This window comes from Pristiophorus japonicus, chromosome 9, assembly GCF_044704955.1.
Source record: "Pristiophorus japonicus isolate sPriJap1 chromosome 9, sPriJap1.hap1, whole genome shotgun sequence".
Taxonomy (NCBI): Eukaryota; Metazoa; Chordata; class Chondrichthyes; family Pristiophoridae; genus Pristiophorus; species Pristiophorus japonicus.
This window is the reverse complement of record NC_091985.1, coordinates 212,402,440-212,427,001: the sequence shown is the minus strand read 5'-3', so window position 1 is coordinate 212,427,001 and position 24,562 is coordinate 212,402,440. Positions and strand designations below refer to the sequence as shown.

General features: G+C 45.4%; 1 protein-coding gene and 1 long non-coding RNA gene across 3 annotated transcripts in view; one reads left to right on the top strand and one right to left on the bottom strand.

The window, feature by feature from the left end:
- The window catches only part of LOC139274112 (uncharacterized), a 438,299-nt gene that overhangs the window by 316,037 nt on the left and 97,700 nt on the right, over positions 1–24,562 (bottom strand).
- On the top strand, positions 313–23,384 carry LOC139273687 (uncharacterized). 2 transcript variants are annotated; one of them, XR_011595291.1, is made up of 5 exons: positions 313–384; positions 1,164–1,259; positions 3,184–3,298; positions 7,219–7,304; positions 23,027–23,384. It is a non-coding gene; the product is annotated as an uncharacterized lncRNA (long non-coding RNA). The 2 variants fall into 2 exon arrangements; XR_011595292.1 differs by lacking the exons at positions 3,184–3,298; positions 23,027–23,384 and having other exon boundaries at positions 1,164–1,291; positions 7,219–7,239.

Below are 24,562 nucleotides of genomic sequence, written 5' to 3'. Positions count from 1 at the left end.
GTCCCATCTGTGACAGAGTCTGTGGCTCTCGTATTGGACTGTTCAGCCACCAAAGAACTCACTTCAGGAGTGGAAGCAAGTCTTCCTCGATTCCGAGGGACTGCCTATGATGATGATAATGATAAACATTCTCTGTCCTTGCCCCCCAGGCCCAGTTCCTTTGCTCAGATTCTGATAAAAGTAAATTGGGAAAAGTTCACTTTGATTTTTAAAGGCTGAATTGTTGCAGAGACCTGCGCATGCGCGATTAAGCCCCGCCCCCTGTGTCGATTTACAGTGAGCAGAAGAGCGCATGCGCCCTCCCCCAGCCTGTGAGCGACATTCACTCAGTGAGCGGAAGAAGATGGTTGAAACAGCCGGGAATGGAGATACCGCGGCCCCGGGGTAAGGCAGCGAGCAGTAGCCTCCTTACAGCAGCACATCGCTTTGGGAGCGTGTCCGCAGATGGGCTCAGAGATCGGCACTGAGTCCGGGGGAAGTTCAGGGAGAGTCGGGGTCTGTGTGTAACAGGCGGAGTGGAGCAAGAACTGGTCTCAGTGCGTGGAGTGAGTGGGGGAAGGGAGAGACCATTCTCGGGCTGTGTGTGGACAGCGTGTGTCCCGGGTAAGGGAGACAGAATGGGAAGGATCTGCTGTTTACAATCATTGCTGCTTTCTCCCTGCAAACCAGTAGTGAACGTTCCTGCTTTAGTTCCAGTCTCACCGTGTTTGTTGTCATTGGACAGTGAGCAGTGGAAGCAGAGCCGGACACTGAGGATTTATACAAGGAGCATCTATTGCAGGCACCGGGTGAGAAATGTGAAGGACACGTTTTAAACAGCGGCTCTTTGTTTTTGGTTGAACGGTTAGTGCCCTGGGAGAGGGGAGTAGCAATCTGAGCTGTGTAAAAGTCCGTGCTCCATCGGGTAGTCCCATTCCTGAAGCAGGGCAGGGGTTGGGTTGTATCTGGATGTCAATAAATTGCTGTAAATCTGCCCAACACATTTGGTGTGCAGAAGCCGAGTGCTGCAGTACTGCAGTGGAGTCAGACACACACTGTTTGTATCGCTGGCTTCCCTTTGTGAATGTTCATAATGAATATTAATTGAACGATTATATTCATCACTTTAGTCTTTTGTACCTCTCCTGTTTTTGAATGATCAGAGATACCTTCTCCTCCTACAGGCAAGGAATTGAAGAAACTGGAACAAATGTGAAGTTTCCACCACCTGAGACATAAGGAACAGTGTAACCAGCTCCTTCTCACACACAGTCGATATGGTACCTATCACTGTGTGCGGATACACAGACAGGTTATCCGAATTAAACATGTTTGTGGTGCTGAATGGCTTCCTCCTATTCCTGTGTAACAGGCCCGAGGGGGCTGATGGCCACCTCCTATTCCTAATTTAACAGATTGGAGATACTGAGTGCCCTTCTGTTCCTAATGTAATAAACACGAGGGTCTTAATGCCTTCCTCCTGTTCATATGTAACAAGCTCTAGGGGCAGAATGACCTCCCCTGTACCTTTTGTATCAGGCTAGAATGGGATGAATGGCCTCCTTTAGTTCTTATGTAACAGGTTCCAGGGGCTGAATAGCCTCCTCCAGTTCCCATGTAACAAGCATGAGGGGCTGAATGCCCTCCTTCTGTTCCCATGAAACAATCCCATGGGGATGATTGCCTTTGTCCTATTCCTAATGTAACAGACCCGAGGGGCAGAATTGCGTTGTCCTATTGCTTTTTAACTCCAGTTGCTGAATGGCACTCTCCAGTTCTTAATGTAATAGGCTCGAGGAGCTGAATGGCACTCTCCAGTTCCTCATGTAATAGGCTCGAGGAGCTGAATGGCCCTCTCCAGTTCCTAATGTAATAGGCTCGAGGAGCTGAATGGTCACTTCCTGTTCCTAGTTAACAGTTCCGAGGGGTGGAATTGGCCTACTCCTGTTCCTATGTAACAGACCCGAGGGACTGAGTGGTCTTCTCCTGTTCCTAATGTAAGAAGCTCGAGGGGATGAAAAATGTCCTGCTGTTCCCATGTCACAGAATCAAAGACTGAGTGGTCTGCTTGTGTTTCTAATGTTAGAGAGGCTGAATGGCCTCTTCCCAAATAAGAGAATGGAAGGGTTGAATGGCATCCTCCTGATCCAATGTAACAGGCTCGAGGGGAAGAATGGCCTCATCCTGTTCCTGTCTAACAACATTCGGTGCTGAATAGCCACCTCCTGTTCCTGTGTAATAAGTTAGATGGGGTGAGTGGCCTCCTCCAGTTGCAATATAACATGTGCTACTGGTTTATTGGCCTCTTCCAGTTCCTATAATATTATCAGGTGACTGAATGGCCTCCTCCAGTTCCTACATAACATGCTTGAGGGTCTGAATAGCCTCCTCCTGTTCCAAAGTAAAAGGCTCCAGAGGATGAATGGCCGCCTCTATTCCTGTGTAACAGTATCCAGTCAATGCATCGCCTCCACCAATTCCTTTATAGGAAGGCTGAGGTGCTGAATGCCCACCTCCTGTTCCTATGCAACAAACTCAAAGGTCTGAATGGCTTCCTATTCATTTGTAACAGGTTCGAGGGGCTGAATGGCTTCTTATTCATTTGTAACAGGTTTGAGGGGCTGAATGGCACCCTATTCATTTGTAACAGGTTCGAGGCGCTGAATGGCGTTGAATTTCTGTAAAGCAGACTCCAAGGCTGAATGGCCCACTCGAGTTTCTAATGTAACAGAGTCGAGGGGCAGAATGGCTTACTGTTCCTATGTAACAGAGACTGAATGGGCCTCCTCCTCTTCCACTGTAACAGACTCGAGGGACAAAATGGCCTCCTCCTGTTCCAATGTAACAGGCTCGAGGGACTGAATGGCCTCCTCCTGTTCCTTATGTAACAGGCTCGAGGGACTGAATGGCCACCTCCTGTTCCTTATGTGACAGACTCGAGGGACTGAATGGCCTCCCCCTGTTCCTTATGTAACAGGCTCAAAGGGATGATTTGCCTGCAGGTTCCATGTGCTGAAAGGCCTCCTCAAGTTCCCAGATCCAGGGACTGTTCTTCCCCGTTGTTTTGGAAATAGCATCGGGCAGTAAACAGGAACTCAATGCTTCTTGCCCGCCAGCTCTCTGATCGGGCTCCTCGCGCTGATTATGTTTTCTCATCTCACTCAAACGTCCCCAAAATGTTGCTTTCTTTTCCATCACCTCTAGAGTTATTAGCGAAGTTTGCATCAAGCAAATCGTGATCTCACCAGTAACAGCACTTTCCCGACGGTTATCCACGAGGCTGCTTCTGACATTTTCTTCTGCGTAATTGTTAACCACCGTAAGTAACTGAAAATCTTCATTTCTGCAGCAACAACAAACACTTGCATTTATGACAGATTCAGAATGAATCCCACACTCACTCACTGTACCACAGACTGACATGGATTATATAATGTACTAATAGCTCATCTCTACTCAAAATATTTCTGAATCGCATTCATCCAATATAATGAGAGAAAAAAATTCACAGAGAATAAAACTCATTCTCACATACCAGAAACTGACAGATACAGAATAAATCCCACTCAGATACTAGAAAATGACAGGTTCAGAATAAAACCCACACTCACATACCAGAAACTGACAGGTACAGAGGAAACACACATTCACTTACCCCAGAATGAGAGATACAGAATGAATCCCACATTCACATAGCGCAAACTGACATATAAAGGTAAAAATCCACACTTGAATACCAGAAACTGACACCCCACACATCTACCACAAACTGACAGGTACAGAAAAAAAACACAATCACATATCATAAACTGGAGGTACATATTAATTCCTGCACTCACACAGCAGTAACTGACCAGTACAGAATAAAATCCACATTCACATAGCAGAAACTGACAGGTACAGAATATAATCAACACCCAGATTCCAGAAACTGACGGGTACAGAATGCAATCCACACTTGGATACCAGAAAGTGACCGGTACAGATTAAAACCACAGTCACATATCAGAAACTGACAGGTACCGATTAAACACCATACTCCCATACCGGAATCAGACGGGTACAGAATAAAATCCATACTCCAATCCAAAAAACTGACAGGTACTGGTCAATATCCACACTCCCTACCAGAAGCTGACGATATAGGTTAAACTACACACTCGCATACCAGAAACTGACAGATACGTGATAAAACACACACTCACATACCAGAAACTGACAGGTACATGATAAAACACACACTCACATACCAGAAACTGACAGGTACAGAATAAAACCCAGACTCACATATCAAAACTTGACGGGTACACAACTCACATAGCAGAGACTGACAGGTACAGAATAAATCTCTCATTCACTTCACAAAAACTGATAGGTACAGAATAAAACACACACTCTGATACCAGAAACAGAGAGTTACAGAATAAATCCCACATTCACATAAACAGACACTGACCGGTACAGTATGAAACCCACATCCATGTATCTGAACAATAATATGCAAGTAAAACCCATACCTGCCTATTAGAAACTGACAGCGAAACACTCACACACCAGAGACTGATGGAACGAGTAGAACAGTTTAGTCACTCTTACATAGAAACATAGAAAATAGGTGTAGGAGTAGGCCATTCGGCCCTTCTAGCCTGCACCGCCATTCAATAAGTTCATGGCTGAACATTCAACTTCAGTACCCCATTCCTGCTTTCTCGCCATACCCCTTGATCCCCCTAGCAGTAAGGACCTCATCTAACTCCTTTTTGAATATATTTAGTGAATTGGCCTCAACAACTTTCTGTGGTAGAGAATTCCACAAGTTCACCACTCTCTGGGTGAAGAAGTTCCTCCGCATCTCGGTCCTAAATGGCTTACCCCTTATCCTTAGACTGTGACCTCTGGTTCTGGACTTCCCCAACATTGGGAACATTCTTCCTGCATCTAACCTGTCTAACCCCGTCAGAATTTTAAAATGTTTCTATGAGGTCCCCTCTCATTCTTCTGAACTCCAGTGAATACAAGCCCAGTTGATCCAGTCTTTCTTGATAGGTCAGTCCCGCCATCCCAGGAATCAGTCTGGTGAACCTTCGCTGCACTCCCTCAATAGCAAGAATGTCCTTCCTCAGGTTAGGAGACCAAAACTGTACACAATACTCCAGGTGTGGCCTCACCAATGCCCTGTACAACTGTAGCAACACCTCCCTGCCCCTGTACTCAAATCCCCTTGCTATGAAGGCCAACATGCCATTTGCTTTCTTAACCGCCTGCTGCACCTGCATGCCAACCTTCAATGACTGATGTACCACGACACCCAGGTCTCTTTGCACCTCCCCTTTTCCTAATCTGTCACCATTCAGATAATAGTCTGTCTCTCTGTTTTTACCACCAAAGTGGATAACCTCACATTTATCCACATTATACTTCATCTGCCATGCATTTGCCCACTCACCTAACCTATCCAAGTCGCTCTGCAGCCTCACAGCATCCTCCTCGCAGCTCACACTGCCACCCAACTTAGTGTCATCCGCAAATTTGGAGATACTACATTTAATCCCCTCATCTAAATCATTAATGTACAGTGTAAACAGCTGGGGCCCCAGCACAGAACCTTGCGGTACCCCACTAGTCACTGCCTGCCATTCTGAAAAGTACCCATTTACCCCTACTCTTTGCTTCCTGTCTGACAACCAGTTCTCAATCCATGTCAGCACACTACCCCCAATCCCATGTGCTCTAATTTTGCACATCAATCTCTTGTGTGGGACCTTGTCGAACGCCTTCTGAAAGTCCAAATATACCACATCAACTGGTTCTCCCTTGTCCACTCTACTGGAAACATTCTCAAAAAATTCCAGAAGATTTGTCAAGCATGATTTCCCTTTCACAAATCCATGCTGACTTGGACCTATCATGTCACCTCTTTCCAAATGCACTGCTATGACATCCTTAATAATTGATTCCATCATTTTACCCACTACCGATGTCAGTGTCAGGCTCACACAATTGTTTCTTCAGTAATTCGGATGATAACTAACATGCTCTCAGTGTGGCCCATTTAATTAGTGATAAAAGCAACTTATGAAACAATCCTATTTTTGCTAATTTAATTTGTGACAAAAAGATGGTCTGAGCATGTGCTAAATACATGCTGCTCCTCCCCTCCCCACAGTGTTTAAACCGACGGGAAGGGCCCAGGCGAGCTCCCCTCCCCCAGCTCTGTCGGCGGCTGCCGTTTCCTCTGTGCTGGGCTGATGATCGTTGAACACATCAGGGAGTAGAGATATCCCGGGCCCGAGTAAGGGAGCAAACATCAGCCTCCTTACAGCAGTTCATCGCATTGGGACTGTGTCCGCAGATGGGCTTTGTGTCAGGGTAAGTTCAACGGCAGTCGGGGACTGTCTGTAAGAAGCAGAGTGGAGTAGGAACTAGTTCCGGAACACGGAGTGAGTGGGGGAAGGAAGAGGCCATTCTCGGGCTGTGTGTACGGTGTAAGGTAACAGAGAAAGTAAATCACCTCGCTCTTTGAAATCATTGCTGCTTTCTTTCCCCAAATCAGTAATGAATGTTCCTGATTCAGTTCCAATCTCACCGCATCTGTTCTTGTACAGTGAACAGTGGAAACACAGCCTGACAGTGAAGATATGAGGAATTTCACAAAATGCATCTATTGCAGGCACCAGGAGAGGAGTGTGACAGGAGACATTTCAATAATCGGTTATTTTGTTTCGGTGCGTTGAATTCTCCAGAACCCTGTGGCTGGTGATCGAGAGATACATTGTCGCTCCCTCAGATACATCAGCATCGAGTCACTGTGACATTCTGTTAATGACACAGGCCCTTAACTCGGTTCCAATAGACTGAGAACAATTGTTGTACAGCCCAGGTACCTGTGGTTATATTCCAGGAAGCAATTCAGAATTTTGCAGGTAGTCCCATGGGAGTGGGAGATATAAACCTGGACTGTGCCAATCGGGTGGTCCCATTCATGGACCAGTGCTGGTTTTGGGTTGTGTCTGGATGCTGATAACTTACTATAGAACCATCCTACACACCTGGTGTGGGGAATCTGAGTGCCGCTGTACTGCAGTGAGGTCAGACAAGGACACTGTTTGTATCGCAGATTCCTCTCTCCAGATACTTTACTTTATTATAAAGAAACACATTAATTATAACTTTATTGTTATAGTCTACAGGCACCTGTCCATATCATAACTAATAGTGTTCTCCTATTATTATTCTCAGAGCAAAATACTTCAAGCCAGAATAAATTTGATCTTTACTCCACCCAGAACACAAGGAACAGTGCAGGCAGCTCCTTCTCACACACAGTAAGTACATTATCACACTCAGCGCAGAGAGACAGAACTGACCTCAATCATATTGTCACAGGCAGCAGAAGCTGTCAGTCACACAGTGATCCAAATTTCCAGTTATATTATGCATCCCACAGTCACTTGGAACAGTACAATAATGTGTTGTTTCAAAATCCAATCATATCGCAATGAAAGGCAGATCCAATTTCACTCCCTTACACTCACCCACGATCAGTTAGACACTGACACGGTGTCAATCCACACTGGTGTCTGTACACTGACTCTCAAACCCAACAGCTAACTTACAAGAGCAGAGAAACGGAGGTAATGGACTGAACCAAACCTCCTCCTGAGACAGTCACAGATAATCGCAAACTATCATCCGTCTACAGCAGGTGGAGAAGGAACTAAATTCAACAGTCACACAGAGCAAGAATAGTTCAGTACAAGAGACTGTCAATTACATAATGAATCCCACACTCACACACATCACCAGTCTAACAGATACATAATCAATCCCACACTCACACACATCACCAGTCTAACCGATACATAATCAATCCCACACTCTCACACATCACTAGTCTAACAGATACATAATCAATCCCACACTTACACACAACACCAGTCTAACAGATACATAATCAATCCCACACTCTCACACATCACTAGTCTAACAGATACATAATCAATCCCACACTCACACACAACACCAGTCTAACATATACATAATCAATCCCACACTCTCACACATCACCAGTCTAACAGATACATAATCAATCCCTCACTCTCAAACAGTACCAGAGACTGAGAGAAACATAATGATTCATATACTCAGACACATTGAATGACAGATTGAGAGAGAATCACGATCACTTCCAGTACCTGAGATTGACTGACTGACTGATGGTGAAACCCACACTCCCATACCAGGCCCTTACAGCTACAGACAAATTCTCACACTCACATACCAGAGACAGATAGTTAGTGAACTCCACAGTCATTCACCAGAAACTGACAGGTACAGAAAAAAACACGTTTGCTTTCCAGAGACTGATAGATACAGAGTAATACCCACACTCACATGCCAAAGACTGAGAAATACAGACTAAAAACCACGCTCCCATAACAGAAACTTACAGGTGCTGATTAAAACCCTTACTCAAATATCAGAAACAGATAGGTACAGAATAAAACCCACACTCACTTCCCAGAGATGGACTGATACAGAATAAAACACACAGTCACATACCAGAGAGTGACAGGTAGAGAGTAAAATCAACATTTACCTGAAAGTGACTGACTGATTCAATGTCAAACCCACAATACCACAGCTGTACCAGACACTTAAAGGCACAGAATGAAATCAACATTCATATCGCCATTGACAGGTACAGAAAACATACACACATTAACATACCAGTGACAGACAGGTAGAATGTGGTAAACTCCACACTCACATAACAGAAACTGTGACATATAGAATATAACCCCACTCATAACAGAAACAGACAGGTACAGATAAAAAGTGCCACACTCTCACACAAGAGACTGACAGGTACAGAGTGAAATCCACATTCACACTTGAATAAAACACACGTTCACATAACATGCAACTGACATGAGGAAAACCCACATACATATCCCAGAGACTGACATTCACAGAATAATACTCACACATAGACTGATGGATACAAAATAAAACTCACACTCATGTGCCAGAAACTGACCAGTACAGATTAAAGCCCACATTACCTGAAATTGATTGAGAGTAAAACTCACCTACCAGAGATTGAAATTTACAGATAAAATCCACACATATACCAAAAACTGAAAGGTTGAGAGTGAAAACCACACTCACACACCAGTAACTGACAGATACAGATTACAACCCACACTCACATATCAAACACTGACAAATAAAGAGTAAAACCGCGCTCACAAAGAAAATCAACACAAATACCAAAAATTGACAGTGCCAGACGAAAACCCACAATCACAGAGTAGAACCAGACATGGACAGAGTAAAATGCACACTCACATTTCAGAAACTGATAGGTACAGAATACAGCTCGCATTCACATAACAGAAACTGACTGGGATAGAGGAATCACAAACTAACATACCAGAGACTGACAAGTATAGAGTGAACTCCACACTCGCACACCAAAAACTGTTATATACAGAGTAAAATTCACACTCACATACCATAGACTGAGAGATAGCGTGTAAAACCCACACACAAATATCAGAAACAGACAGACACAGGTAAAACCCACACTCGCATATCAGAAATTGACAGGGACTGTGTAAACCCAACACTTGCATACCAGAGAATGAAAGATACAGAATGAAACCCACACTCACTTACCAGTAATTGACAGGCACAGAGTGAAAACCTCTCTTCCATACCATAAACTTACAGATATAAAGGAAAAGCCACACTCGCTAACCAGAGACTGAGATACAGAATAAATACTACACTCACTGGCGGGCAAAGTTTATAGCTACACTGTAGCTACACTGTTAATCAAGAAATAATGGAGGCTTGTAAAAAAGGAACAGAAATAATCATCGGCAATTTTAATCTTCATATTGATTGAACAAATCAAATAGGCCAAGGTAGCCTTGAGGAAGAATTCATCGTGTGTATCTGGGATAGTTTACTTGAACAGTACTTTGCGGAACCATCCGGGAGCAGGCTATCTTAGATCTGGTACTGTGTAATGGGAACATAAGAACATAAGAAATAGGAGTAGGCCATTTGGCCCCTCGAACCTGCTCTGCCATTTAGTAAGAACGTGGCTGGTCTGATCATGGACTCACCTCCACTTCCCTGCCCGCTCCTCATAACCCTTTATTCCCTTATTGCTCGAATATCTGTCCATCTCCGCCTTAAATATATTCATTGGCCCAGCCACCACAGATCTTTGGGGCAGAGAATTGCACAGATTTACAACCACCTGAGAGAATAAATTCCTCCTCATCTCAGTTTTAAATGGGCGACCCCTTATTCTGAGACTATGTCCCCTAGTTTGAGTTTCACCCTATTTGTGGAAATATCCTCATTGCATCCACCTTGTCAAGCCCCCTCATTATCTTATATGTTTCAATAAGACCACCTCTCATTCTTCTGAACTCCAATGAGTATTGGCCCAACCTACTCAACCTCTCTTCATAAGTCAACCCCTTCATTTCTGGAATCAACCTAGTGAACCTTCTCTGAACATCCTCCAATGCAAGTATATCCTTTCTTAAATACGGAGACCAAAACTGTACGCAGTACTCCAGGTGTGGCCTCACCAATACCCTGTACAGTTGTAGCAGGACTTCTCTGCTTTTATTCTCTATCCCCCCTTGCAATAAAGGCCAACATTCCATTTGCCTTCCTGGTTACTTGCTGTACTTGCATACTAACTTTTTGTGTTTCATGCACAAGGATGCCCAGGTCCCTCTGTACTGCAATTGCACTTTGCAATTTTGCTCCATTTAAATAATAATTTGCTTTTTAATTATTTCTGCCAAAGTGGACAACCTCACACTTTTCCACATTATACTCCATCTGCCAAATGTTTGCCCACTCACTTAGCCTGTCTATATCCCCTGCAGATTTTGTGTGTCCTCCTCACAACTTGCTTTCCCACCCATCTTTGTATCATCAGCAAACTTGGCTACATTACACTTGGTCCCTTCATCCAAATCATTAGTATAGATTGTAAATAGTTGAGGTCCCAGCAACGATCCCTGTGGCACCCCACGAGTTACTGTTTGCCAACCGGAAAATGACCTATTTATCCCGACTCTCTGTTTTCTGTTAGTTAGCCAATCCTCTAGCCATATTACCCTCAACCCAGTGAACTTTTATCTTGTGCAGTCACCTTTTATGTGGCACCTTATAGAATGCCTTTTGGAAATCCAAATACACCACATCCACTGGTTCCCCTTTATCCACTTTGCTCATTACATCCTCAAAGAACTCCAGTAAATTTGTCAAACATGATTTCCCTTTCATAAAAACATGCTGACTCTGCTTGACTGAATTATGCTTTTCCAAATGTCCTGTGACAGATGTTAGGCTAACTCGTCTTGTAACACTGTTGTGAATCACCTTGGGACGTTGGACTACATTAAAGGTGCTATATCAATAAAAGTTATTCTTATTATTGTTATTAATAAAGGAAAGCTGCAGGTTTCTTTGCCACCACCGAGATTCATCAAGATGTGGAGCGCATGCGTGGCCATCTTTGCAAAACAGTAAAGTGTGGGCGGGGCTACACGGTCCCAGTGAACCCAGCCAGAGTCAGCACCTTCAGGGGAGGAGAGGGAGGGGAACCAGTGAGTGTAGAACTGAACCCAGCCAGAGTCAGCACCTTCAGGGGAGGAGAGGGAGGGGAACCAGTGAGTGTAGAACTGAACCCAGCCAGAGTCAGCACCTTCAGGGGAGGAGAGGGAGGGGAACCAGTGAGTGTAGAACTGAACCCAGACAGAGTTGGTGGTGAAAACTGGTAGTGGAGGAAAAGGTGTCTTCAGACGTGAGATGTGTTTGAATTTCAGCACAGGGAGGACGGAGAGTGTATGGGATGAGGATTTACAGCTTTGGAGGAACAAGAGAGGCAAGAATGTTCCATGGATTCTACAATTGTCTGTTCTGAATTTGTGTCCTGTACTTGCAGTAATGGTTTCTGTAAACTCCTTTCCAGGGTATTAGAATGGCAGGATTTGCAGACGGGAAACTCAAACCAAACTTCGCATCAAGTTCTGACCGAATCACTCGATTCCTCAGGACCTGAATATCATCAGACTTTGAATGCTGAAGGAGAAATGTTTGTCTGTTCTGTCTGTGGGAATAGATTTCAAACATCAGTGTGACTGGAGAAGCACTGAGACACACACACCCGAGTGAGAGTGTTCCAGTGCACTGACTGTGGAAAGAGCTTTAACCAGTTTCACAGCCTGAAAAACATCGCACCATTCACAGCGGGAAGAAACCGTACATGTGCTGTGTGTGTGGACGAGGCTTCAACTGATCGCCCAACCTGGAGAGACACAAGGACACCCACACCTCGGAGAAACCGTGGGAATGTGGGGATTGTGGGAAGGGATTCAATTACCCTTCTGATCTGGAAGTTCATCAGTGCAGTTCCACCGTGGAGAGACCGTTCACCTGCTCTGAGTGTGGGAAGAGATTCACTCATTCATCCTACCTGCTGATACACCAGCGAGTTCACACTGGGGAGAGGCCATTCACCTGCTCGGTGTGTGGGAAGGGATTCACTATTTCATCCAACCTGCTGACACACCAACGCATTCACACTGGGGAGAGGCCGTTCACCTGCTCTGAGTGTGGAAAGAGATTTACTCAGTCATCCAACCTGCTGAAACACCAGCGAGTTCACACCAGGGAGAGGCCGTTCACCTGCTCCATATGTGGAAAGGGATTCACTTATTCATCCGACCTGCTGACACACCAACGCATTCACACTGGGGAGAGGCCATTTATCTGCTCCACATGTGGGAAGGGATTCACTCGATCATCCCACCTGCTGGTACACCAGCGAGTCCACACTGGGGAGAGGCCATTCATCTGCTCCACATGTGGGAAGGGATTCACTCAGTCATCCAACCTGCTGGTACACCAGCGAGTCCACACTGGGGAGAGACCGTTCACCTGCTCTGAATGTGGGAAGGGATTTACTCATTCATCCCACCTGCTGGTACACCAGCGAGTTCACACTGGGGAGAGACTGTTCACCTGCTCGAAGTGTGTGAAGGGATTCACTAACTCATCCAACCTGCTGAGACACCAGCGAGTTCACAAGTGACTGCAGGGGTTAGATTCTGCTGTTGTTGCTGCTTTTATTCACCTCCTAATGAACAGTGTTCATTCTGTTAGTTGGTGTTTGTTTCTGCTGATAACCCTTCAACTAGGCAGGAGTTTAATATTTTGATATTTCAAATAACTGTTGTTACTTGATGTCTCCAAGATAAGAGGAGACCAATTAATGACCTGTTTCTGACTGCTCCATTTTTGATTGGGGCGGAGGAGCAGTGAGAGATTGGGGCCCAGGAGCGTCATGAGGTGAGGGTTCAGGGCTCAGGAGAGGTGAGAGTTCGGGGCCCAGAAGAGGCGAGGGCCCAGGGGCAGCACGGGCCAGCCCACACTGCGATCTATGGATAGTAGGAGCATGCGTGTGCACTAGGTCCGTGCAGCAGAGTCTTGGTTAACCCTTGCCACTGGATCAAGACCTAGCTCTGTCAAGCCCGTGTGGTAGCTGGTGTACAACGGCCGCCCCACATTAAAAGAATCCATGCACAGGCATTTTCCACCCTTCAGCATGGAGTTTGGGACCTATAATGTCAGTTCCCTCATTGAAACACCTGTGAACTCATGTATTTTTGGTGTGGAAGTGGGTCATCCTCGATAGGAGGCACGGCCTAATACTATACTACCATTTTTTAGCCTTTTCTCCTTTCTGACTCCAGATTATTTCAGTTCTCAGACCTTCGATTACTCTCAGGGACAAGTCTCAGCTTCCCATATCTTCCAGAGTGCCTCTCCTAGCCTTGATATCCAGGGAAGGTATCGGTAACACGCCCGAGATCACTGAACACAAAACCCAGTCTGTTAATCACTTTCAGCTACTGGACTTAGTATGTGCCTCACAGCATCTCTCTCACCTTCGATGTGTGATTGGAGCATCACGCCTCAAACCTGGGTTCAATTTAAATTTGAATCCATTCAGCAATTGTATTTTAAAAAAAAACTACATAAAAGTATACAGATCACATCAAATAATTGGCAATGATTTAGTGTCAACAAGATGAACAAGTAAACACATCACGGCTCACTACTCCAGCTCTATAATCACAGGAGAAAGTCTGTTATCTTACTCCTCAAGTGATAGAGAAAGATCAGGACTCTAAGAACATCTAGAATCTGTTGTAAATATATTTCAAATCCTCACTGGTACAACCTGTCTATCTCTTTTCAATTGAAGTGAATGGAAGATGAGGAGGGGTTAGAGAGTAGGGGTGAAAGAGGAAATGGGGGTGAGGAGGGTTGGAGAGGAGGGAGGGGGGTTGGAGAGTAGGGGTGAAAGAGGAGTTGGGGTGAGGGGTTTGGAGAGTTGGGGTGAGGGAGGGTTGGAGAGAAACATAGAAAATAGGTGCAGGAGTAGGCCATTCGGCCCTTCGAGCCTGCACCACCATTCATAGAAACATAGAAACATAGAAAATAGGTGCAGGAGCAGGCCATTCAGCCCTTCTAGCCTGCACCGCCATTCAATAAGATCGTGGCTGATCATTCAACACAAGACCACTTTCCTGCTTTCTCTCCATACCCCTTGATCCCTTTAGCCATAAGGACCATATCTAACTCCCTCTTGAATATATCTAACGAACTGGCCTCAACAACTTTCTTCAGTAGAGAATTTCACAGGTTAACAACTCTCTGAGTGAAGAAGTTTCTCCTCATCTCGGTCCTAAGTGGCTTACCCCTTATCCTTAGACTATGGCCCCTGGTTCTGGACTTCCCCAACATCGGGAACATTCGTCCTGCCTCTAACCTGTCCAATCCCGTCAGAATTTTATATATTTCTATGAGATCCCCTCTCATTCTTCCAAACTCCAGTGAATACAGGCACAGTCGATCCAGTCTCTCCTGATATGACAGCCCAGCCATCCCTGTACTCCCTCAATAGCAAGAATGTCCTTCCTCAGATTAGGAGACCAAAACTCAACACAATATTCCAAGTGAGGCCTCACCAAGGCCCTGTACAACTGCACTAAGATCTCCCTGTTCCTATACTCACATCCCCTAGCTATGAAGGCCAAAGTGCCATTTGCCTTCTTCACCGCCTGCTGTACCTGCATGCCAACTTTCAATGACTGATGTACCATGACACCCAGGTCTCATTGCACCTCCCCTTTTCCTAACCTGCCGCCATTCAGCTAATATTCTGCCTTCCTGTTTTTGACACCAAAGTGGATAACCTCACATTTATCCACATTAGACTGCATCTGCCATGTATTTGCCCACTCACCTAACCTACAAGTCACCCTGCAGCCTCCTCACAGCTCACACAGCCACCCAGCTTAGTGTCATCTGCAAAGTTGGAGATATTACACTCAATTCGTTCATCTAAATCATTGATGTATATTGTAAATAGCTGGGGTCCCAGCACTGAGCCCCGTGGCACCCCACTAGTCACTGCCTGCCATTCTGAAAAGGACCCTTTTATCCCGACTCTCTGCTTCCTGTCTGACAAACAGTTCTCTATCCACGTCAATACATTATCCCCAATACCATATGCTTTAATTTTGCACACTAATCTCTCGTGTGGGACCTTATCAAAAGCCTTTTGTAAGTCCAAATACACCACATCCACTGGTTCTCCCTTGTCCACTCTACTAGTTACATCCTCAAATAATTCTAGAAGATTTAGCAAGCATGATTTCCTTTTCATAAATTCATGCTGACTTGGACCGATCCTGTCACTGCTTTCCAAATGCGCTGCTATTTCATCTAAATAATTGATTCCAACATTTTCCCCACCGCCGATGTCAGGCTAACCGGTCTCTAATTCCCTGTTTTCTCTCACCCTTCTTTTTTTAAAAAGTGGTGTTACATTAGCTACCCTCTAGTCTATAGGAACTGATCCAGAGTCGATAGACTGTTGGAAAATGATCACCAATGCATCCACTATTTCTAGGGCCACTTCCTTAAGTACTCAGGGATGCAGACTATCAGGCCCTGGGGATTTATCGGCCTTCAATCCCACCAATTTCACTAACACAATTTCCTGACTAATAAGGATTTCCTTCAGTTCCTCCTTCTCACTAGACCCTCAGTCCCTTAGTATTTCCAGAATATTATTTGTGTCTTCCTTCCTGAAGACAGAGCCAAAGTATTTGTTCCATTGGTCTGCAATTTCATTGTTCCCCATTATAAATTCAACTGATTCTGACTGCAAGGGACCTACGTTTGTCTTCAATTTCAGGGGTGAAACAGGAGTTGGGCTGAGGAGGGGGGGTTGGAGAGTAGGGATGAAAAAGGAGTTGAGGTTGGGGAGTTGGAGAGTACTGGTGAAGGAGGAGTTGGGGTGGAGAGTGAATGGAGAGGAGATGTAACGTAGGAAATGCCGCAGTCAATTTGTGAACAGCAAGATCCCACAAACAGCAATGTAATGATGACAAGATAATCCATTCGCAATGATGTTAGTTGAGGGATACACATTGGCCAGGACACCGTGGAGAACTCCACCTGATCTTCCTCAGAATCGTGGCCGTGGGATCTTTTACATCCAACTTAGGGACTAGACGGGGCATTGGTTCAATGTCTCCTCTGAAAGATGGCACCTCTGACAGTGCAGCACCCCTCTGTACTGGCACCTGGAGTCTCAGCCTAGATTATGGGCTCGGGTCTCTGGATTGGGAATTGAACCCCCGATCCCCAGACTCAGGGCCGAGAGTGGTACCACTGAGCCAAGGCTGACATGATCTGTTCCCTGTTCCCATTACACTAGACCGTGCCTGTGTTATTACACTAACCCCACCCATTCTTACTGCAGTGGGCCCTAACTCTGTTATTAGACATTCGACAAAGCATTTACTACAACAACAAAACAACCAGAACTTACATTAATATAGCGCCTTTAACGCAGTGAAACATTCCAGAGTGCTTAACAAAATCGATTCAATAAGAAAACAGTTTTGACACAGAGCCACAGAGAAAGATATCAGGACAGATTTCCAAAAGTTTGATCGAAGAGGTCGTTTTTAAGAAGAATCTTGAAAGAGGAGGTGGAGATTTAGGGGGAATTCCAAAACTTAGAGCCTCGGCAGCTGAAGGCACGGCTGCCAATGGTGGATCGATTAAAATCGGGGATGACCAAAATGACAGATTTGGAGGAGCACAGAGTATTCGTTGGGTTGTGGGGCTGGAGGAGATTACAGAGATAGGGAGGGGCGAGGCCATGGAGAGTTTTGAAACCAAAGATTAGAATTTTAAAATTGAGGCGTTGCTTAACCGGGCGCCAATGTAGGTCAGTGAGCACAGGGGTGATGGGTGAATGAGAATATAGCAATAGGCCCTGACTTGCACACACTATTAGATGAGACCCAATCTTTGTTTGAGTGCACTAGATACTGCCTGTGTGATCATCACACTAGATCCAGCCTTGTGTTCAGTATAACACTAGAGTCTGCCTCGTTATTATTGGATCCAGCACTGTCTTTGTTACTCTCACAGTGGGCCATGCATTTGCTGTTGTTAATCTGGACTCTGTCTCCACTCTTATTGTACGAGACCCGGTCTCTGGAATTGTTACACTAGACCTGGCCTCTGCGATGATTGGAAAATAACCTGCCCTTGTTGTTCCAGTTCTAGTGCACGCCTCTATTATTATAACTATAGATCTTGTCTCTGTTGTATTCAATAGAGTATGTATTGTTCTGGTATTGTTAAAGTAGACCCGGCTTCTGTGAGTGTCACACTATCACCTCTTTCAGTTATTGCAAAAAAACTGTTTCAATTATTAAAGACTTGTTTCTAGTGTAAAACTAGGCCTTGTCTCAGTTATCAATGCACTATACCCTGTCCCTGTTTATATTACACTCGGCCCTGTCTGTTTATATTAGACTAGACCCTGTCCCTGTTTATGTTACATAGGACCCTGTCTCTGTTTATGTTACATAGGACCCTGTCTCTGTTTATGTTACATAGGACCCTGTCCCTGTTTATATTACACCGGACCCTGTCCCTGTTTATATTACACCGGACCCTGTCCCTGTTTATACTGCACTCGGCCCTGTCTCTGTTTTTTGACACTCGACCATGTCTTAGTTATTGCGGCACTAAACAATGTCCACAAATATTGGAAATGGTTTTGGAGGAAACAGTGAAAGTAACAGTCAAGAAATAGAAGACTGGAGACAGAAATAGAGCAAATTTCGCTGGATAGTTGCAAGTGTTTCATTCCTTTCCAAACGAAGGATAGAACCAGTGAGAGAATAAGAGATTTATTAACCTCACGGCAGGTTTAGGTACAGCTTCACTTTTACCATCACTGGCACCAATCATCACACACCGGAGGTAAATCTCAGGAGCTTCTGTGTGATGGTGAGGTGATCACTGAACAATAAAGCTCAGAGACTGGTGGGGGGGCTGCTCATTATCCTCGGTGTGATTTAATCCCCTTTCCCACTGAATACTGCGGACAGATATGGTCACCTTGGTAACAGAATGGTCAGTGTGACATCACTTTCTAAACAAGAGACACACAAGACAATGGGTTATCAATCAATGGTAAAGGTATTAAACACTCTGCAATTACATTTTACATAAAAGGAAATACAATGCTGGAAAAGAATTGCTGAAGAGAATAATTTATCTCTGGGGAATTGACTAGCAAACATTAAAAATGATGTGTTTTGTTTACACACATACACACAAATATATATATTATAGCAAAGACAGTGTGTGTGCTCTTTTCCATTGTTCTGCTACATCCGAGGTGTTATACTTTCTGTGGACTTTAGGAGCCTGCGGCAGCCCATCCGGCGGTGCTTACTGGGTCAGGATATAAAGAGACCGAGCACTGTTCCTCCTCCCACTGCCTGGGGGAATGGGTCAGATATTTAAAGGGGCAGGGACTCCCCCTTTCTTTGCATAGTTATAGTCAAAGGGACAGTCCAGTGCGGCGATTGTAAAGCTGTCTATTTCAGTGACTTAAGCCTTTCTAAATTGTGCTGGTCCAATCGGGTGAGCCCGGCTGGCCCAATAGGGTGAGCCTGAGCTGGCCCAATAGGGTGAGCCTGAGCTGGCCCAATAGGGTGAGCCTGTGCTGGCCCAATAGGGTGAGCCCGGTCTGGCCCAATAGGGTGAGCCTGGGCTGGTCAAATAGGGTGAGCCCGGGCTGGCCCAATAGGGTGATCCCGGGTTGGACCAAAGTCACCAGACAACAATCAACACAACAAGGCTCCCTTTCAGGGGCCACTGACCTGGGCATAAACATGTGTCCAATCAAACTGACAGACAGCCTGAAGCCCCGCCCACCCCTTATCCCTGCCCAAAGGACCACGCATGCGCTGCGATACCCGTCCTGACCAAGATGGCGGAAGGTAACTCCGCTCCCCCGCCCTGACCAAGATGGCGGAAGGTGACTCCGCTCCCCTGCCCTGACTAAGGTGGCGCCCGCTTCCCCGGGTGCTCACTGACTGGGCCTGGAACCAGTGGGCAAACACGAGGCCTGCGGGCTGTGATTCGGGGCCTGGGGCTGAGCCCGGATGTGTGTGAAGCGGATGGTGTGGAGTGTTGTCTCTCGGGCCTGGGCCCGCACTCGGTGTGTGTGAAGCTCACGTCCCCCCCGGGGTTTATTAACCCATGGAACTATTTGTGCTGCACTTTTTTGACTGACAGACAACAAGCCCCGCCCCCTCAGAGAGCTGTGGAAGTTGGGTCATTGAATAAATTTAAGACAGAAATAGACAGTTTCTTAACCAATAAGGGAATAATGGGTAATGGGGAGCGGGCAGGGAAGTGGACCTGAGTCCATGATCGGATCAACCATGATCGTATTAAATGACGAAGCAGGCTCCTGCTCCTATTTGTTATGTTCTTTATGTCAAGCCCCCGCCCCCCAACTCCCCCCCGCCTCCCGGACCAGTGCTTAATGTACACACTTCAATGCAAGAAAGACTAGGGAATAAGGCAGATAAGCTGAGGTGTTGTTACAGCAGTGATGAGAGATGATATGTTAAAAGGATCATCAAATGAGGCCATATGTGTTGAATTGATAAACAAAAAAGGAGCAATCACAATGTTGGGAGTGTACTATAAACAGTCAGAGGGAGATAGAAAAGCAAATATGTAGGAACGTTTGAGAATTAGGCAGCAATAGTCGGAGATATCAACTACCACAGAATCAGAGAAATTTATGGCACAAAAGGAGGCCATTCAGCCCACTGTGTTTGTGCCAGTTGAGAAAGAGCTATCCCGCCTGATCCCACTTTCCAGCTCTTGCTCCACAGCCTGGTAGGTTATGACACTTCCAGTGCATATCTAAGTATGTTTCAAATGTTGTGAGGGTTTCTGCATCTACCACCCTTTCAGGCTGTGAGTTCCAGACCTCCACCACCCTCTGTGTGAAAAGTTTCTCCTCAACTCCCCTCTAAAGCTTCTACCAATTACTTTAAATCTGTGCCCCCTGGTTATTGACCTCTCTGTAAAGGGAAATAGGTCAGTTCAGAGAAGGTTCACGAGATTGATTTCGGAGAAGAAGGGGTTGTCATATGAAGATAGGTTGAGCAGGTTGGGCCTATACTCATTGGAATTTAGAAGAATGAGAGGTGATCTTATTGAAACGTGTAAGATTCTGAGTGGGCTTGACAGGGTTGATGTAGAAAGGATGTTTCCCCTCATGGGGGAATCTAGAATTAGGAGGCATAGTTTCAGAATAAGGGGTTGCCCATTTAAAACAGAAATGAGGAAAAATTTCACTGTCAGAGGTTTGTGAATCTTTGGAATTCTCTACCCCAGAGAGCTGTGGAGGCTGGGTCATTGAATATATTTAAGGTGGGGATAGACAGATTTTTGAATGATAAGGGAGTGAAGGGTTATGGGGAGTGGGCAGGGAAGTGGAGTTGAGGCCAAGATCAGATCAGCCATGATCTTATTGAATGGTGGATCAGGCTCGTGGAGCCAGATGGCTTACTCCTGCTCCTATTTGTTTGTCTTATGTTCATATGTCCTTCTTATCCACTCCATCTGGGACCCTCATAATTTTGTACACAATTAAGTCTACCCTCAGCCACCTCTCTTCCAAAGAAAACAACACCAGCCCACCCAAACTTTCTTCATAGCTCAAATTCTTCAGTCCAGTTAACATCCTCGTAAATCTCCTTTGTACCCTCTCCAGTGCAATCACATCGTTCCTGTAATGTGGGGACCAGAACTGTGCGAGTACTCTACCTGTGGCCTAACTCGTATTTTACACAGTCCGAGCATAACCTCCAGAGTCTGGAACTTACTGCCTGAAAGAGTGCTGGAGACAGAAACCCTCATTGCATTTACAAAATTACTTGGATATGCATTTGAAGTGCCATAACCTACAGGGCTACGGACCAAGAGCTGCAAAGTGGGATTAGGCTGGATAGCTCTTTTTCAGCCGCACAGACACGATGGGCCAAATGGCCTCTTTCTGTGTTGTAAACTGCTATGATTCCATGACACCAATCTCCTCCTGACTGATATAAACCAACCCCACAGTCACTGACACCAATCTCCTCGTCTGATATAAACCCACCCCACAGTTACTGACACCAATCTCCTCCTGTCTGATATAAACCCACCCCACAGTCACTGACACCAATCTCCTCCTGTCTGATATAAACCCACCCCACAGTCACTGACATCAATCTCCTCCTGTCTGATATAAACCCACCCCACAGTCACTGACACCAATCTCCTCCTGTCTGATATAAACCAACCCCACAGTCACTGACACCAATCCCCTCCTGTCTGATATAAACCCACCCCACAGTCACTGACACCAATCTCCTCCTGTCTGATATAAACCAATCCCACAGTCACTGACACCAATCCCCTCTTGTCTGATATAAACCAACCATCATCATAAAAGACAGTCTCTTGGAGTCGAGGATGACTTGCTTCCACATTAAAAATGAGATCTCAGTTGTCTGTTAAGTCCAATGCGGGAGCTCCAGTCTCTGTCGCAGGTTGGTCAGACGGTGGTCGAAAGTACGTTGGTTGAAGTGTCGGTTTGTTGCAGTACATGGGTTGTTGTTTGCTCCTTCCGCCGTATGCGCTTGGTCTCTGCTTACTCCTGGTGATGAGACTCAAAGTGTTCAATGCCCTCACGGACTATTCTCTTCCCTTTTCAGTGATCTTGTGGCAGGGATTCCCAGGTGTCGGTGGGGATGTTGAACTTCTTCAAAGAGGCCTTGAGGGTGTCCTTGGAGCATTTCCTCTGCACCCCTGGGGCTCGCTTGCCGTGTCAAAGCTCCAAGTAGAGCGCTTGCTTTGGGAGTCTCGTATCGGGCATATGTACAATGTGGCCCATCCATTGTAACTGATCGAGTGTGGTCAATGCTTCAATGCTGAGGATGTTGGCCTGTGCGAGGACATTGATGCACCTATCCTAGCAATGGATTTGCAGGACCTTTCACAGGCAATGTTGATGGTACTTCTCCAGTGCTTTGATGTGCCTACTGTATAGTCCATGTCAGAGAAGCACATATGAGGGCAGGTATCACTACTGCTCTGTAGACCATGAGCTTTGTGCCGCTTTTAAGGTTCTGGTCTTCAAACACTCTATTCCTTAGGCGACCAAAGGCTGTGCTGGCACACTGAAGGTAGTATTGGACCTAGTTATCAAAATCTGCCCTTGTTAACAGTAGGCTCCCGAGGTATGAAAAATGGTCCTAATTGTTCAAGGCCTCAGCATGGATTTTGATAATTGGGGGAGGGGGATGGGGGGTGATAGTGCTGTGTGGCAGGAGCAGGTTGATAGAGCACCTTTGTTTTACGGATGTTTAGTGTAAGGCCTATGCTCTCAGTCGCTACGGTGAAAGTGTTGATGATGGTTTGGAGTTCGTCCTCCGAGTGAACGCAGACGCAAGCGTCATCTGCATATTGTAATTCGAGGACAGAGGATGGCACGACCTTGGATCTGGTCTGAAGGTGATGGAAGTTGAACAGTTTCCTGTTTGTTCTACAGATTATCTCCACTCCAGCGGGAAACTTACTGATAGTGACAAGTGGTATTGCAGCAAGGAAGATCGAGAAGAGCGTCGGTGCAATGACACAGCCTTGCTTCACCCCGGTTCATACATGAATTGGGTCTGTGGTGGATCCATTGGTCAGGATCACGGCTTGCAAGTTATCATGAAGCAAGCGGAGGATGGTGACAAATTTTTGAGACAGCCGAATTTGTAGAGTACACTCGATAATCGCTCACAGTTGACCATGTCAAAGGCCTTGGTCAGGTCAAAGAAGGTTGAACCAACCCCACAGTCTGACACCAAGCTCCTGCCATGTGATATAAACCAACCCTCGTCACGGACACCAAGTGGACTGGGAAAATATGTTAAAGGTTAAGACTGTAGAAACGCAGTGCCAAACATTTAAGGAGATATTTCATAACTCTCAGCAAAGATTTATTCACGTGAGAAATAAAGATGTTCAGAGAAGGATGAACCATCCCTGGCTAACTAAGGAAGTAAAGGATGGTATCAAATTGAAAAAAAAAGGCATATAATGTGGCGAAGGACAGTGGAAGCCCAGAGGTTTGGGACATTTTTATAAACCAGCAAAGGGCAACTAAAAATATGATAAAGACAGAGAAGGTAGCATATGAGAGCAAACTAGCAAGAAATATAAAAACAGAGAGTAAGAGCTTCGACATGTATATAAAAAGAAAACGATTAAAGTAAATGTTGGTCCCTTAGAGGACGAGACTGGAGAATTAATAATGGGGAACTTGGAAATGGCAGAGATTTTAAACAAATATTTTGTATCAGCCTTTACGGTAGAGGACACCAAAAACATCCCAACAGTTGATAATCAAGGCACTATTGCAGTGGCGGAGCGGGGAGGAATAACTTAAAACTATCACTAGAGATAAGGTACTAAGAAAACTAATGGGACTAAAAGTGGACAAGTCCCCTGGACCTGATGACATGCATCCTAGGATTTTAAAAGAAGTGGCTGCAGAGATAGTGGTTGTAATCTACGAAAATTCCCTGAATTCTGGAGAGGTCCCAGCGGACTGTAAAAGTGTAAATATAACACCCTTATTCAAGAAAGGAGGGCATCAGAAGGCAGGAAACTATAGACCAGTTAGCCTACCATCTGTCATTGGGAAAATACTGGAGTCCATCATTAAGGAAGTAGCAGCAGGACATTTAGAAAATCATAATGCAGTCACGCATGGTTTTATGAAAGGGAAATCATTTTTGACAAATTTGCTGGAGTTATTTGGGGATGTAACAAGCAGAGTAGATAAAGGGGAACTAGTTGATGTCGTATATTTGCATTTCCAGAAAGCATTCGATAAGGTGCCACACAAAAGGTTACTGCACAAGGTAAAAGCTCACGAGGCTAGGGGTAACATATTAGCGTGAATAGAGGATTGGCTAACTAACAGAAAGTTGGGATAAATGGGTCATTCTCAGGTTGGCAAACTGTAACTAGTGGGGTGCCGCAGGGATCAGAGCTGGGGCCTCAACTATTTACAATTTATATTAATGACTTG